The following is a 17,031-nucleotide window of genomic DNA, read 5'->3' on the forward strand; positions in this document are numbered from 1 at the left end:
AAAGATTCCTGAAAACAAGCATCAAAGCAGGATGAAACAGTCCTTAGAAAAATCCCTATGTACCAAAGAGAGCATTTGTATCTGTGCAATGGGGATTGCTACAATTACTACTTTTTCTTTTGTTCACTTAATAAAGTGGACCAAAACCAATCTGAGTTGCAACCTGAGTATTTTTTTAATTACTTATATGCTTCTAGGAAAGTGAAATAATGGAAGAGATTTAAAATCTGTCTGGAGACTAGGAAAGTACTTAATGAAATTTACTTCATATGAAGTGCTTCAAAGATGTGTCTGTTGACTTCGATAGTTTGGACTAGATTTTGCCGTCATTTAGACCAGTGTAAATCCTGTAAATGAGTTTTAATCAAAGCCCATTAACATCAATGAAAAACTTTCCACTGAAACTTTCAGAGATCTGGACTTAACTCATTTAAAGTCAATGAATCAACCCCAGATTTATAGGTTTGGGGATGGAGGCAGAATATGGTCCTTCTTGCTCTGCATACATTTCAAAACACAAACTGCATAAACTTTCATTAATTTGTCCCACTGGTGTTTTAACAAGCTGGTTATGATGATTAATGAATTGCAGAAATCTATACTCTGTTGGGAAAAGATGTGCTGTATAGTTTCTCAGTAAATTCTGGAGAAAATATGATTACATGCAAAAGAAAATTCTTACAACATTTTTAGGAAGTGGCCTTTATTTACCCCTTGATATCATGCAACTTTCACCATGCATTGAGAAACATTATCTGATGACAAAGAACTTTACCTAATAAACATACCTTGATATGTCTATCTGAGAAATTCCTAGAAGTCATTACCAGGTAACTAACTGTCATACAATTGGGATGTTTATATCCTCTTGAAATGTTATTGTAAGCAAAATGCCATTGAATTACAACCCACCTCTCCTCCCCCGCAGCAAACTAACAGTGTTTAGGTTCTTAAAGAGAAGATCATTCCTAAATATTGTGGGTTTTGGGTTTTTTTTAAATAGCAATTTTGGTTAAGTATGAAGTATGTGGCATCTATAATGTTTGACATAACCGAGAACAAATAAACAAATATTTTGCACTCCTAAACTAGAAGATTGTAAACAGTGCCAAAAATAAAATGAATTGAATCATTTGCTTTATATCATTCTGCTGTTAAAATATTTGCAGACCTTTTCTAACAAAAGTAACTGGCAGTCAAGTTTTGGTTTTAATTTAAGCCATACTGCCCTGACTAAAATCAAATAATACATTTGTTTAAAAACTCTTCACGTAACCTGGAAATAGTTTGGTATTTTTTTTCTAATTTTGTGTGTCTAGTATTCAGGATAAATGGCATGAAGGACAATTACATAGAGAACAGAAGACTAGGGTTTGCTGTGTTGACTGACGCAGTCTCATCATTTTTTGTACTTGCTTTTCTGCTGCCTTTCTTGGCTCTTTCCTGGATTGTAAGTTCCCTAGGGCAGTGGTTTTCAACCTTCTCACATTTGCAGACTCCTAAATGATTTTGAGTGGAGGTGTGGCAGACCCCTTTGAATTGTAAGTGTGGGAATACCCACACAATTTAACCATAGTCATCTTTCACAGCCCCCCAGGGGTCCATAGACCATGGGTTGAAAACCAGTCCTAGGGCCAGGGATAGATTCAGGAGGGATGCACCTTGGTACTGCTGGTGTCCACAGTTGATCAAGGCACAAGAGGAACTCAGAGCTGCTCATGCCCTGCTCCAGCCATAGGCTGTGACCTGTGAAGTGTATCAGGATCACTCATCAGGGGACAAGCCTCAAAGCCACTCTTGCCCCATGTTGCAGGGAGTGGCTGCATGGGAATTGGGCTCAGCCAGAGACAGTGGTGACTGTGCTGCTTCCTTCTTCCAGCACCTGTTTTTAGCAGGTGCTAGAGGGAGGAAACTGTAGCACTGCTGTTCCCAGCTGAGCTAGGCTCCCTGCACAGCTGCTCCTCATTGTCCTCAGTTGGAGAGGTACAGGAGCAAATCTGCATCCCCCTCTCTTCCCCCTTCCCCAGCCCCAGCCCCTTCATGCACCTGTGCCATGCCTGGCTCCTCAATGTTCTCCACCAGTCTGGGAGCTCCATCCAATGCCTCAGTCCTATCTCAACCATGGTCAGAGGGCTGGTGTGCTACACACCCCACTATCCTTATTAAATCCTGACTCCACCTATGTCTAGGTCCTACCCTTCCCTTTTCTATGCTTTTATAACACCAACAACAATGGGGTCCTAGTCCATGACTAGAGATGTTAAGTATTTTGGTTATGAAAATAAAAGTGACTAGGAATAATACTGTTCTAGCAAAATAATATACAAACAATCAATTAGAAAAGCAAATAAAAAGAACTGCAGGACAGTTCAACCCTATGGCTAGTCAGTTGATTTATCATGTAGTCAAATCCTAGGTATCTACATAAACCACATTTTAGTTGACAGATGTCTCCTTTGATGGTGTAAATACAGTGTATGTTAAGTATGTCTTGCTGATCAGATCTTTTTAGGATCTGCATCACCACCTAAGCTTTCTACATGCATCAGTCAGTTTACTATTCTAGTGCTCCTGTGTAACAAGGCCCACTCTAGTCTTTGTGAGAAAGAAAGGGAAGGGCCCTTTAACAAGAATAAGAACAGGCTGCTTTGACATGAGAAGGGGCCCAATAGTAAAGAGAAGAAGGGCTGATGGTGGAGGACAGATTTCCTGACAAAGATGCTAGGACAAGTAAGTTTTGTTTTGTTTTGTTTTTTGTTTTTATTAGGATGGGTAATGTAGGCTAAAACTGGGCTGTTCAACTGGCAGTCTGCAAGGGTTTAACATGTAGGCCATGGGCTGCTGCCTGGGCACCACTCTAACCACTGTTCTGGACATGGTGGTTGGAGTATTCAGTTTCTCCCCTTTCCTCTGTCTTCTGGTTTGTGCTCTCTTCCTGCCCTGTATGAGTAGCAGGGAAGGGAGCCAGGCTAATTCTGCTGTGTGTTTTAGGCGGGCTGCCTGCATGACGTATGTGGCTGGGATGGAATCAGGGGTGCTGGAATTGGGTGAGGACAGCAAAGTTGGGCTGCACTCATAGTTGGCGGTGGGGGTAGTGGGGAAGCTAGGCTGTGTACATAATGGTGGGGTTTGGGAGGTGGACCTTGTATTTGCAGCCTGCACTGCATGAAGCCCCTGGCTGCCCAGAAGTTGGACAGAAATGATGACTGGATGCAAGAGACTTTGCACCTTGAGACACTAGGGAGCATCAGCTGTGATGAGCACTATACCTGGTGTGACAGAGTATGGGGTGTATTTATAATATTTCTGTGTTAACAGTGTTCATGTTGTAGTAATGTTTTGTGCTTCAGCTTCCTCCTAGATAACTTATAAATCAGGGAAAGAATGGGTTATGCAGACAGTGAAGATAGTTTATAGCCTTGATGACAAAAGCTGCATCCATTTTTAGAGATGGCTCTGTTGACATTTCAACAAAGATGATGATTGCTGATGACACCCAGGAGGCATTGAGAGGGGGAGAGAAAGAAATAGATATGACAATGGATGCAGTAGGAATGGAGTAGCAGGGTGCTGTCTGGAGAGTGAAACCAGCAGAGTTTAGGGGCTCAGAACCTGCAGAGTCTGGAAACAAAACAGCTGAGTTAACTTGGAGCTCTGGGCTGCGTAGACTGGGTTGGGGACAGAGGAACTGCTTAACCCTTTGGAAGAGATGCAGGGTACCTCTCACCATGGGTAGTCTTTGCCTCAATAAATGTCTTTGAAGAAAAGCTACCTGTTTGCTGCTTGGAAGTTTGGGTTACACTGGTTCTCCCTGACAAAAGCTAAAGTCCCTTTTTCAGGAATGGAAGTGAAACCTGACTTCTGGAGTCAGAGCCATAGAAAACTAGGGATGGCAAGGGTCCAAAAGGCCAGAGTTGGAAGATGACAAGGCTCCCCCTGATCTAGAATCCATGCCTGGGGAGACACTTCATAGCCAAACCTGGATACAATTCTGTAGGCTTCTAAGAGTTCCATAAAGCAATGCCTGGAGACTTATGTTTTGCTAAGACTAAAAAAAAAGCCATAAAAAGAGTAATTTTTTGTTGTTGATCAAAGGTTGCAGTACCCTGAATCTCTGCAGAACTTCTGATAACAACTGGAAGCACTTCAGAGAATAAAGAGGAGACAAAAATGTGACAAAGAATGCATCTTATGTTGCCTCTTTTGGAAACATTTCTAGTCAGGGCACAGTGCATGGAGGATTGTGGGGCTATTTGAGGATGGTTACAAACTGGTGTTCAAAAGCATGTCGCCTTAGTACTAGAAAAATAAAAATCCAAAAAATAATATCAAATCCTTTCTTTGGCTCTAAAACCAGAAGTAGGCTGCTTTTATTCTGTTGCTTTTAATATGATAACCATTATTTTCCCCTTGGAGATTTGTGTTTCTGCTGGGAATAAAGTTAGATTGACCGGTATGTGCTACTGTCACATTCTGCAGATAATCAGTTACTAAGACTTTTGCCAGTATTGTGTTATCTAGATTCATGATGATGTTCAGTACAAACTATATAGTTCTCTGGATTTTTATCTTTGCTTAGTGGCATGGTTATACTGGATTACAAATATGAATTGAATTACTATTCCTGCTTAAGAGAATAAGTGAACACAGGAAGCATTACATGATCCTGAAAATAAATACATATATATTATAATAAGACATAGTATAATATATATAATTATACCTCTCTAATTGATTTCTAAAGCCATTCAGTCTTGGAGACGTGGCAGTTGAAAGAACCCATTCAGTGTTCTGAACAGTATCAATTGAGTATGTGTGAGAGATTTTACTTTCTCTTCTTTGTTAAACCAAAAGACTTAAATTCTTGCAAAAATCTAAAGTCTTTATAGAAACAGTGAAGGAATTCTTGACTACTTGTAAAGCTTTTGATTTAACTTCAGAAGTCTCTGTTGTGCTATTACCAGTTTACAATCATAATGAAAGTTAAATATAACCGTCAGGGAGACGGGTGTGTTTTGGAAGTCTTGGGTGTCACTGTAGTTCCAAAATCAAACGCAAATTGGTGAGCATAAAAGGGAACTGTTTGTGCCATAGAAGTGATGATGTCGAAGAGCAACTAAATGTTTCCACCTTCTCTTTGTTGCTGTGGAAGCACAGTGATCAATCACTTTGAAAGCTTATTTTGTTAAATAGTCACTAAGGTTTAAAAAAAAAAAAGTGGGGGTGGGGGGAGAAAAGAAAAGACCTTTCAGATTAGTTGTCATGTAACTGATATTCAATATACTAATGTATTATCAACCACAATATGCAGGAAATCTGTTTGATCGATTTATTTCAAATAAAGCTATATATGTTCACCTATGTTCATCAGGGGCTTTAGGGGTACTTAGAAGTGCTCCTGAATTGGGTACATCTCCTTTAATAAGAAAGAAGATGACTTATTTTGCAGATGTTTTAATGTAGTATGTTCATATATATTTTTTTTTAAGAAGGCAGAGGGGTGTTGGTTGTACCCATGTTGGTATAAGGACATAGGCTGATAAGGTTCTTTGGGTAAATCTGATATCTTTTTTTAGACCAATTAAAATAGTTGGAAAAATTCTTTGCAAGCTTGTGGATACCAATACCCTTCTTCAGGAAGAGGAGATGAGGATGTAGTTGAAGCTTGTGTAATGTTTTTATTTTAAGAATTATTACATAAATGGGATGTTCCGCCTATTACCTTATTTTTTGGGGCTCTCTTCACAGTTAAATTACTGAGTAATCAATATATTCCCAAATAGATGATTAAATAAAACATTTATACTTAACAAAGACTCTTAGATCAAATCTATACAAATATCCTTTTGAAGGCAAAATGACCAGTCCTAGTTATTAAACCTTCATAATTAAAATCAAAACAAAGACCCACTACTCTGAATTATCATAGAACCGGTGCTTGTTATTCACACAGTAACACTTTCCCTCTTGGATCTGGTTGTTTTAAGCAGACCAATAAAAATGTGAGCTAGCTGGTAGGTCTAGTAGTGCTCTCTCTCATGCTGGATCTTAATTGTAAGAAAGTGCTTGAAAAAAAATCCTATGATTTTGACTAGTGTGTGCAATATTTAATTTATGTTGTATGCTAATTTAATTGACAATGAGATAAGTGTCCTTGAGTGAAGGCAGGGATTGGCATTCATCCTTTATGTAGGTAAAAGCCCTTGGGTAAAGACTCCAGAGTTGGCACTCTGATTAAAAAGAATATTATGAATGATCAGGGTTATAGGTTCCTGAAAACAAAAATATTTCACCACTGAATTAGACCATATACTAAATAGAAATCATAAATGGCTCTCGGTTAAAACCACCAAATGCTGCTTTTCATAGAATTCTAAAGATAAAAATGCTTACTAATTAGTTGGTGACAATGCATATATATCACTGGGAAACTTTAATTTTTTTATATTATAAACAACTTGGTTAATTAAGTGTCGGCACTAATTCAACACGCGCAAAAAGAAATTGTATGTGTGTACGTGCACGTGTATGTTCACAAACAATATAATATTGGGTCAAGCTTTTATGCTCTTGACTTGATAAAAGCTGTAGTGCTTTTTCAGGACTGTTAAACATAAATATTTGTTCAACTTTAAAGATCTTCTGGGTCACTGCATGTAAGATAGTATATCTAATATCTGATCTCTGTGTAGTTCCATTGCCATATTGGATGCAGTTCTCTGTCACTGGAGGAGTGACAGTTTCTGCCTGTATGACTGAGTGAGATCTTTCTATGCTGTGGCAGCTTGCAAAATGAATTGCCTGTCTTTAAAGTTACATAGGCAGAAAATTATAGGATGGGGTGAAGGCCTTTTTTTGCCATTACATTGAGTATCTTATGGATTCTCTTTTTATTGCCTTTTGCTAGTAGATCCAAAAGTTTGGAGATTGAGTCAGGAAAAAAGGTTATTAAATTGGATTGTTTGTTTGCTTTTTTAAACTTCTTCAAGAAGGATCAGTTGTATGAGCCAGATGATGTATCCCTTATGTTCTGCTTTTATCTTCTGGGTAGCTGAATGTTTTCTAGGAACTACAGAACAGCATTCAATAATAATCTCTGAACATGTCAACCACTGCTACTTTTTTCAGTCAGTTTTGAAATCTGTAGTCTTTTGTTAGTTGGCCTAAAGAACAGTAAATGGAGAGTTATGAGGGCAAATCTTCAGGTGCTGCAAGTTGTCGGTGTCCATTGACTCAAGTAGATCTATAACAAGTTACATGACCTGGCATCTGCCCCTAGCGTTTTCTGAAAACAGATTCTGTGTACAAAAGCAAAACATTAACGAATGTTTTATTGGAACTGTGGTGTTACCAATCATGGTAATTTTTGAGTGTTTAGGCAAGTGTGTAGGAGTGTGGAGACCCTTGTAACCACACTGTGAACTTTCAGTGTAGTAGAAGAATATGACAAGCAAAACAAATATGCTCCACAATCTAAGCAAGGAAAGCAGAACAGAAAATTGCTTGATAGAAGGTCTTATCCTAAATTTAGTCTTTAGCAGACTATTGGTAAGCTATGAAAATTATATTCAATTATATAAAGATGTATATGTGTATATTGTAGCCTTTGTTATACTGAAAATAATTTGCAATTTGTGTAATTATGAGCAGAAGTCTATTTCCAATTGTGTCTGAATCACTGTTCTAGCCATGTAAATGTTATTTTTGGCACATATGTATGGGTTGCCATTCTTTTACTTCATAGTGTACTTTTAAGTATGCACACACAGCTGGCAACCCATTTGCTAGGCACATACACAGCTATGCTTTTGTACCCATTGTGAATCCATAAAAGTATGTTAAACCTTTAGCAGACATTAATTAGTTGCACAAGTTGAATCTGATTAATTTTATGCTAGATCCTGAAAATCACCTATCCTGCTATGCTACATGTTTGTGGCAAGGCATGTGATTTTTGAAATCTGGTATACATTTTTTTAGATACCAATCATGAGTGCCAGGGTTTTAAAAGTTCTCAGGTGCTGGAAACTTGAGATCAGGAGGAGGATGTCCAGTGTCCCAGCTGTGCACGTGGCCGTTAAGTCCCAGGGCTCAGGGAGTCAAACACAGCAGAGCCTCTCCTCAGCCCCCAGTGCCCCAGGACCTTCGAAAACCTTGTTTGCTGCCCAGTTAGATCTGCGACTCTTTGGACAGACCAGTGTGCCATATGTTCATATTAAAGCACGGTACACTTACTGTGGAACTGCTTTGTGGTTGTTTTGGCATGTTATGATGTTATACATTTTTTGCGTGTGTGGCATGTTGGTACTATTGTGCAATTAGGGGATTAATTTAACAATAAATACAACATATGCCAGGGGCTTGAGTCACAAAAGTGTAGCTGGACAGAAATTCATGATAAAGGACTGATAGGGTAGGTATATATAGTGTCCCTTCTATGATTTTGCCCCAGTAGCTGAGTGGTTATGACACTTGCCCAGGAACTGGAAAACTCTCAATTTTGTACTTCTCCAGAGGAAGAAGAGAACATATTAGAGGCTCTATGGCTTAGTGGTTGCTGTTATAGATGGGTGCAGGCTCTGGGTTCTAGCCTGGATCCTTGGTCCCAGTGGGTCAGAAACTTTACCACTGCGCTGCCCTCCATCCATTTTATCTGATGACTATTAAATGCCAGAGGAAGTATCTTGGCTTTGAGCCTGTAATCCAAGTAATAATGGTCAGATGGTTGGGTTTTCAGACTTCACAGTTCTGCCATGCTGAATATCTGGTTTATCTGTTTCCACTCTTATACAGAGGTCTTCTTAATGAGAAATTTAAGTTGTTTCTTCAAAACTCAAAAGATTTGATAGATATTTGGAAAGGTAATTTTGTGATTTTTTTGTTTTTGTTTTTTTGAAGAACTGGAATGCAGCATTTAGATGACAATTTTGGAGCTCAAAAATATACTACCTGATTCTCCTGCTACATTACATTTTCCACTTATCCTTTTTATTTTAAGTTCTGCTGGAAAGCTCTTATCAGCAATTGCTAGATAGGATATTCTAGTACATGTTGATGATTCTAATGAGACCTATTTTGTCTTGTGGAGAATCAGTAATAATGGAGAGGGTTTCACATACGCTATAATATTGTACTCTAAAAATGTTCTGCAGGGATTTTTAAGCCAAATATCTGTGGTTTGACAGGTAGGGTGAATGCAAATAGAAAACAATTTAGGGGAAAAAAAAAAATCAGCCTAATGGTTAATCAGCCTGCTCTTGGTTAATTTATCTTAATTCCACTTTTTGATTCATCTTCTCCAGAAATAAATGGATTTATAACTGGGGCTTGATAGTCTTTCCTCTTATCACCTAATCCATACTAACTGTTGAGCAAACCCTGTTAATAGTCTGTATAAATGTAGCAGAACAAATAATCTTCACTACTTTGGGCCTAAATGTGTGCTGTGGAAATTATTTTTCACAGTGGAACTTCAAACTAAAAAATGGAGATGTGTGAGCAGATGCCCTTACCCAATGCATTGTAATAGAAATTCTACTTAGTGTAGGATCATCTCTTCCTCTTTTGGGGCTTGGGTTTGTTAAATAAATTAGCAATAAAATTAAAATGTTCAGGACTACTTCACTCCAGCCCTTCTCACTGCCCGTACCCCACTCCCCACCATTACTTTGTCATTCTTGAAAGCGAGTCTCAACTTCCAAACATCTGGGTCAGCCATCTACCTTACTGAATCAATAGAACCCATGTAACTCCTTTTGACCACAATCTTAACTTGCTGTTGTTGCTAATGTGGTGTAGCGGTCTCCTGTGGATTTCAAAAAAATACTAAGGCAGTGTGTGGGCATATACCCCCTCCCTCATTGCTCCCCTCCTGTGTTCCCCACCAGCCCAGGAGCAGGTATGGGGAAGGGGAACCCACCCTCGCATCACTGTCATAGTCTAAAGTGAGCACAGCCCCCACACAGCCTGGCTGGAGCAGGATAGGAATTCCCCTTGCCCCAAGACAGTCCAGACCACTGAAGCAGCAGGCAAAGGAGAAGTGGAGTGGAAAGGAAGCGATGCAGAGGGAAAAAGAAGGGACATGCCTTTTAAGCAGGAAGGGAAAGGGGGAGGAGGAATGCTTACTTTCTCTGGGACTTAAGTCTCTGGCTCCTGCTTCTATGGCATCTGCTAGTCCCAGGGAGGAGAGGGGAGGGAGGAGGATGGGAGTGGGGAATACAGCCACACCACACCTACAGTGCCAGTCACTGCAACCACACCCCCCTTTTAATAAACTCCTGGATTGTGAGGTGCTTTTATTTGGACTAACAAAATTAAGCGTTTTGTAGCATAAGTGTAGATATCTTTCCCAAATGGACCCTTCCCTGGTGGAAGGGATAACACAGGGATAATTTTAAGAAATAAAATATTTCTGTAGGATCATTTTATGTGTGGTTTTTATGTATTTTTCCCCTTCATTAAAAAAAAAAAAAAAAAAGTGCTAGCATGACAAGAATATTAGAAGCAGTGGAAGTAGGTGGCAGCCTATAAATTCTGCTTCAGAATTAAAAAATAGAATTAAATAAACTTTGTTTCTTACCATTTTCCAGGGATTATGGCTGCTTGAGTAAACTCACCAGCATGGAGATGGTTGGTTCTTGTTACAATGTGAGTACAAACCAGGGCAAGGGAGAGAAGGAAAGTGAAGAATTAGAGTAAGGAAGAGATTGGAGCCAATCTAACACTTCCTAAATAGCTTTCTCTTATTGAGATTTGTCTAATTCTTTGTTCTACCAAAGTTGTTCAAGTCACTGTTAGACAGAAGACTACCAGTCCTGGTATGCCATAGATACTTGGAGCCAAGATTTAACACAGGGCTTATAAGGCTGTAGGAGACAACTGCTTGAGATTTGGACTTTGGGGATGCCTGACCATGTGAAGGGGAAAGGGAAGGCGATAGAGAGAAAATAAACCAAAAGGGAGAGAAAAAATGGATAGAAAGGTGACACCTAAGGAAAACAAAACAACAGAATGCAAATATGAAAAAAATGCCAATTAAATTAGAAAGGGAAAGGGGTTGAGAAAGAGTAATAACACCTAAGAGGCAATGCGTGCCTGTATCTATCTGTGTATCTCTCTCTCTCTCTAGATAGATAGATAGATAGATTGATTCTTGTGCCCATATGCTAGTTAGCCTGTTGTTTATATAACATATGGCCAGAGATCGCTATTGGAATCAGACCACTTCTGTGCTAGATGATCTAGACACATAAACAAAGTTCTAAGTAACTTTATTAATGTCCTTTAATGAATTAACTTTAAAAAAATAGTTACATTAAGTTCATTTTATTGCCTTCATTTCTTGAGAGGGCTTCAATAATGTTTTTTGGTTTAATCGTCAATTCATGTTATACAATTTTCCTTGCTTTTCCAATACTCCGGTATAATCTTTTGCTTTCAGTGGTTCTGCCAGAAAATCCTATTTATTTCCACTTTCTTTATTTGTAGACAATACCTTCTAGTTTTAACCTCTTGACAGTGTAAATGAACGTAACATAAAATATTGATTTATATTTTTTTAGTGCAGGAATTTAAACTATATATGTTTATACAGTTTTCCTATCCCTATTGTCCGGTGATTAATTCTCCATGGCAGATATTGGGTCTTTGCATATTGTGTTATGATTTTTTTTCATTTAAATAATATCTCCTCATAACTGAAAGCTATGAGAGAGCTTGTTTTTTATTTTAATTACCATGTGAACATTGGAAAATTAAGAATTATTTGTATATGTTCTGATACTCCAGTAAGTAGGAAGCACAGGCAATGGAATTTGGGGTATTTTTTGCAATTGAACCCAGCACTTTTAGAGATTTCATTAGTTTTAATTATAGCTAATTTATTTCAATTCCCATGAAAATAACTTAATAGGCTGGAAACTATTATATTGTGCTTAGTTAATTACTTTTTAGTAAAAAATGAGCAACTGGGGGCTTGCACAGTGGCAAAGCAAATGAATACATTAGTCACTTAGACATTCTACTGTTGAAAACAATGGTTTGAATCTCAGCACTGCTGGTCCAGTTGCTAATTAGTTCTTGCAGTTGAAGAATTGACTCAAATTTTTTTTACTTTAGCGATGGCATTTCCCCTCTGGGAGGGAGATTATAAAGACCGATTAAGGCTATCTCAGTTTAGAAAAGCTATTGTGATGGTGTCATGGAGAAAATTTGGGATCAGACTGTAAAGTTTTACTCATCTGAGTCATCCTTAGAAATCAGTGGAAATTATTGAATGTGGGTCTTGAGTAAAATCATTCCAGGGTGTGAACAAACATTGAGACCCAGCTCAAGTTTAGGCAGTTTAGTTGAAACTGAATGTATCATTGTGGAAGAATCTTATTCCAGCCCCCTCCACTCCCTGGGGTAGTTTGTTCCCCCCCCCTCTCTCTGGATGAATTCTCTATCACTCCAGTTGCTAGGCAACCCACTCTGCCAACATGCCTGAGAACAGATAAGAGGGTGGGAACTCAACCCCTCTATTGTTTTAAACACTGATCTCATGGCATGGGGGAAGGGTGTTGAGCCATGTCACTCCTGTAGGTGACCAGTGATGGTTTTCAAACTGGTTGGCCACAAACAACACCTGCAATAATTGGATCTGGAAGATGAGGTCAGAAAGGTTATTTAAGGGTCCCTTCTTCCTGGAAGGCGGAGAGCCATATTTGGGAACATGGAGTAAGCACATGGCCTCTGGAGCTCTTCTAGGCTCCAGATGAATATATGAGTAACTTACCTGAAACTTATCTAGAGATATAGTTTACTGTCATGTAGAAGCATGTCAAAAGGTGACTAGGCTGGTACTGTCTGCTCTAGGCTATTCTGTGATACTTCCCTAACCTGTACCCTTCCCCAAGCCTACCCTCTTTAACCAATAAAGCTCTTCACTATAACAAGCTTGGTGGACTTTCTGGGAGAGGGATTGGGGCATGGCTTATGCTCCCTATGCTCTACTTACTAATGGAGGCTACTATCTGTGCTTCAGGCTTAAGGAAGCACTGCAAGTTCTCGCAGTGGATCAAGCACCCTCAAGGTCTACAAAGCCTGTATACCCTAGGGGACACAGGGCCCGAATAAAGATCAGGCCCATGGGTGGTGGCAGCGGTTACTTCAAGCTTGCGGGTGTGCTCCAGGAAGGGGGTCAGCCAGATGTGAGGCACGCGGAGCTTGGTAGGTGGTTGGATGCAGTGAGGTGGGTGGCTCAGCACAAAAGCACCCCCTACTGGTCTGCCACAATCATTATCACCTTTTATAAATCCATGATGCTTCCCACCTTGAATACTGTTCCCAGTTCTGGTCCACACACCTCAAAAAGGATAGAGAAGAGCTAGAGAAAATACAGAAAAAGGAAACAAGAACTAGGGGTCACGAAATGAAAGTAATAGTTAGTGGGTGCATCTACAGGAGATGCCTTACTACGAGTTGACTAATTAGCTCTGCAGTAAGGTCTCACTCTCTACTCATGCACTCCTTTGAGGCTAGAGTAAAGTAATAAACACCACTGCAGGTTAGTACTTTTAAACTCAATAAATATCCTGCAGTGGTGTTATTTGGTTTACCACAATGCACGTGTAGATCCTGATGGGACTGGCTCAGGCATGAGGATACTTCAGTGCAGGAGCTATTTGCTGGCTAGCAGGGGAACTGCAGGAGGAGAAAGGGGATCAGCCACTGCCAGCCTGGTGCTCCCCCCCCCCCCCCCCCCCCTGCTCTAGCTTAACATGCTATGGTCGTGGGTGCACATGTAAACACTACACTTGGGAGCAGTACATTCTGACATGAATTGTGCTGGAGTTTATTGTGTCACTTCAATATCACATGTAGACACACCCACTAAGTTTAAAACTAACCCAATTTTTTTTTCATGTAATTGAAGTATAGAACTCATTGGGGAAGTCTGCCAGTTTAGCCAGATTTAAAAAAAAAAAAAAAAATTGATTGGATAAGTTTTTGGAGGAAAGGGCATGAATAGCTATTGAGCATGGGAGTTAGGGGTACAGCCTCTGAATTAGAACTTCCTAGATCTTAAATGCTGGAGGCTGCAAGTGAGAGAGGAACAGAGGAAGAAGACCCTCATCATACCTAGTTCACTTTCCCTTTCAGCATCCATTCTTTGCCGCTGTCTGGCATAGGAGACTTGGCAAGATGAACCTATGGTCTGACCCAGTAAATGGCAGTTCTTATGTTCTTGTATTCTTTTGAAGGCTTTTAGAAAATTAACTGCATTTCAGATGTGTATGCATCTTAAAAGGATGTAAATAATTCATATACAGATTACTGGAATAACAGAAAGCTTTTTTTATGTATAAAAGGTCTATATTTGTACAGTGAAGAATGATATCTTGTTAAAGGGATTTTTATCAAACTTATATTTTAACAACTATTGACAAAATTTAAAAATAGAAAATTATAGTTCATTACATCTAAGAATCTTGGAAATTGGGTAGCACTTCCTTTGACCTGTTTGGGAGAGACTGATTCTCTTCTATCCTCATTCTGATAGTGTTTGAGTTAAATGCCTGTTTCTTGAAACCTCTCCTCATAAGAGTAACTCAGGCCTGCATGTAAGCCTATGAAATGGCATATTGATTTAAAGAACTGAGGGAAGAAAAATAAAATCCCTGAGGTTAGTTCGCACCCTTCCTCTTCAAGCTGGCTTTATTTTCAAATGAAACTCAAAAACTAGAGCCAGTGAACTCATGGCGTATGGTCTACTATCTACCATAGGCCTTTCCAGCTGTAGTAGGAAGCACACGTTAATACCACAGTACCATTTTTGTGCCAGCTTCTCCTTTCTGTTTGTAATTTGTCCACATCAGCCATGGGAGAGTAGTGTTAACAAATCTCCCAATATTAATGAAATTCTTGAGATGTACTGTTCTTCTTAAAGCCCCAGTTCCTGGAGGTGCATAAAAATGAAAGATTCTGCTTTCATTTAAAAAAACAGCATGCTTCCAGTCCTGACTAGTTGGGAAAATAGGCTGAATATAGGCTGGGCAAGAAAGTGTTGGGATTATTTAAATACAAAAGAATATTTCAAATTGACAAAATTCTAAACTAAATTTCCTAAGAGCATCTAGATAAATGTGTTCTGGAACAAAGATGCTGGAACACCGCTGGGGTTAATGCCATGGTTCTGTTCTCAGTTATACCATTCTAATTCAATGTATTTATATTATATTAGTAGGGATGGTGTCAAGCACTGAACCTTGGTTAGTAAGACTGGATACTGCTGGGTTCTGAGTGTCTCCTTTGGGCATGTCCAGACAAGAGGCACATGCACGAATAAAAAAACATTCCCTGTGCTGCAAATTTGTAGCACCGGGGCAAAATTAGACCTCTGGATATCCAGGAGTCAAATAATACCCTGGGGGGAAAAAAGCAGGGCAGGGCTCTAGTTCCCCCTGGCTGCAGATCCAGGAGGTGCCAGGCAGGGTTATTTTGCCCCAAGTGCCACAATTTGCTCCGCACCAAAGTGCATGTCTGGGCATGTGCACTAAGGCAAAAATCCCCATCTCAAATTTGCACTGCTTCTATTTGACCTGCTGCAAGCGCATGTGTTTGCATGTGTGGATGCACCCTTTGAGGCATTAAGCCCCAAAGCAAGTAAAACCGTGTGTGTACTTATGAAATAGAAAAATACAGCTAGTTACTGTAATACAATATAGTCCATTAAAAAAATACTGGAGGTGTCCTTCATCAGGACTTCTGTAAAGCAGCAGGTTTTTTTCCTAATTTGTATAAATGATATACCAGAGCAGAATATTGGAAAAGATGCTGCAATGTTCAATAAGTAAACTGTACAGGAGAAAGCAGGCAAACATACTCCTTGCCCTTGTTGCTTAACAGTAATTAAGAAAAAGGAAAGTTAATAGTGAGTTATCTATTTTGCAATCTTCTATAGTGGTAAAAATGGAATTGCTCTTTGGCCTACATGCTAATTGACTATCATACAGTAATTGGATAAGGCTAGAACTGAACACTTGGGATTTTTCCCTATCATTTACACGTTTCTTTTTTCCCCTATCATTTATTATAATGTAAGGCATCTTTTTAAATGTTCTCTAACTTAGCAATGGTCTGTTTGCTGTCTTTTAATTTTTCCCCCAAAGCTATTACCTGTGTGAAGCAATATAAGCTATTCTGTATGAATTTCAAAAACTGTAAGTTGTATAGCACAGGAGTAGATTTCTCCCCTCAAAAGTTACTTAAGCTTTTATAGCATGCATCTTTTATATTGTGTATTTTTCCCCAGGCTTCTTACCATATAATACATTATACTGAGAGGTAGAGGTGTTTGACAGTTTGTTAATGTGTAACCATTTATTCATGAATAAACTATTGATGTTATGGGAAGGAAACATTTTTTTTTTCCACAAATGAATATATTTTTGTACTCAGAAAGCTATTGTTTAAAAGTCCATATGTGTTTGCATTCTTGCATGTCCATATGTGCTTTTCCAAATTTGACAAAGATTGGGTAAGAAGTAAAGGGATTCTACAAATACTGTAGTGCAGGCACGCATTAAATTGCTTGCTTTGCTGATTGAAATGAAATTAGTGTTATTAAAATAAATACCCACTTTTATTTAAATTCAGGTAATCAGAAATGGAAATTGGCAACACACTAAAGTCCCAATCCTGAAAACAGGTAAGCATATGTGTTCCACTGACTTCGGTATGATTTTGGGGGGAAAGCTATATGAGTAGTTCTTGCATTTTCTTTACATGGATAAAAATATCAAATTATACTCCTCAGAAAAATACTCACCATGGAAAGATTTTGTGGAGTGAATTTCAAGCTGAGGAAGGCACCTCTGTATGTCCCTTGAAACCTCCAGATAAAGACAATGTTTGCCATACTCTTCTTTTCAGTGTTTCTTATTGGATATTTTAGGCAACTCCTTCTCAGTGTGATATCTATTTTGAAGCCCAGTCTGAGATGCCTGTCTTGCCCTATGCCTTGCTTAAGGAGTATAAGTGCCTAAATCA

General features: G+C 39.0%; 1 long non-coding RNA gene across 1 annotated transcript in view; it reads left to right on the top strand.

The window, feature by feature from the left end:
• The window catches only part of LOC106722008, a 66,578-nt gene extending 49,761 nt beyond the window's left edge, over positions 1-16,817 (top strand). Inside the window, exons 3-4 of the long non-coding RNA XR_001357771.1 lie at positions 16,639-16,690; positions 16,799-16,817. This is a non-coding gene — a long non-coding RNA (uncharacterized LOC106722008). The remainder of the gene's footprint in view (positions 1-16,638; positions 16,691-16,798) is intronic.
• The last annotated feature ends 214 nt before the right edge of the window (positions 16,818-17,031 follow it).

Source organism: Alligator sinensis, unplaced genomic scaffold, assembly GCF_000455745.1.
Source record: "Alligator sinensis unplaced genomic scaffold, ASM45574v1 scaffold516_1, whole genome shotgun sequence".
Taxonomy (NCBI): Eukaryota; Metazoa; Chordata; order Crocodylia; family Alligatoridae; genus Alligator; species Alligator sinensis.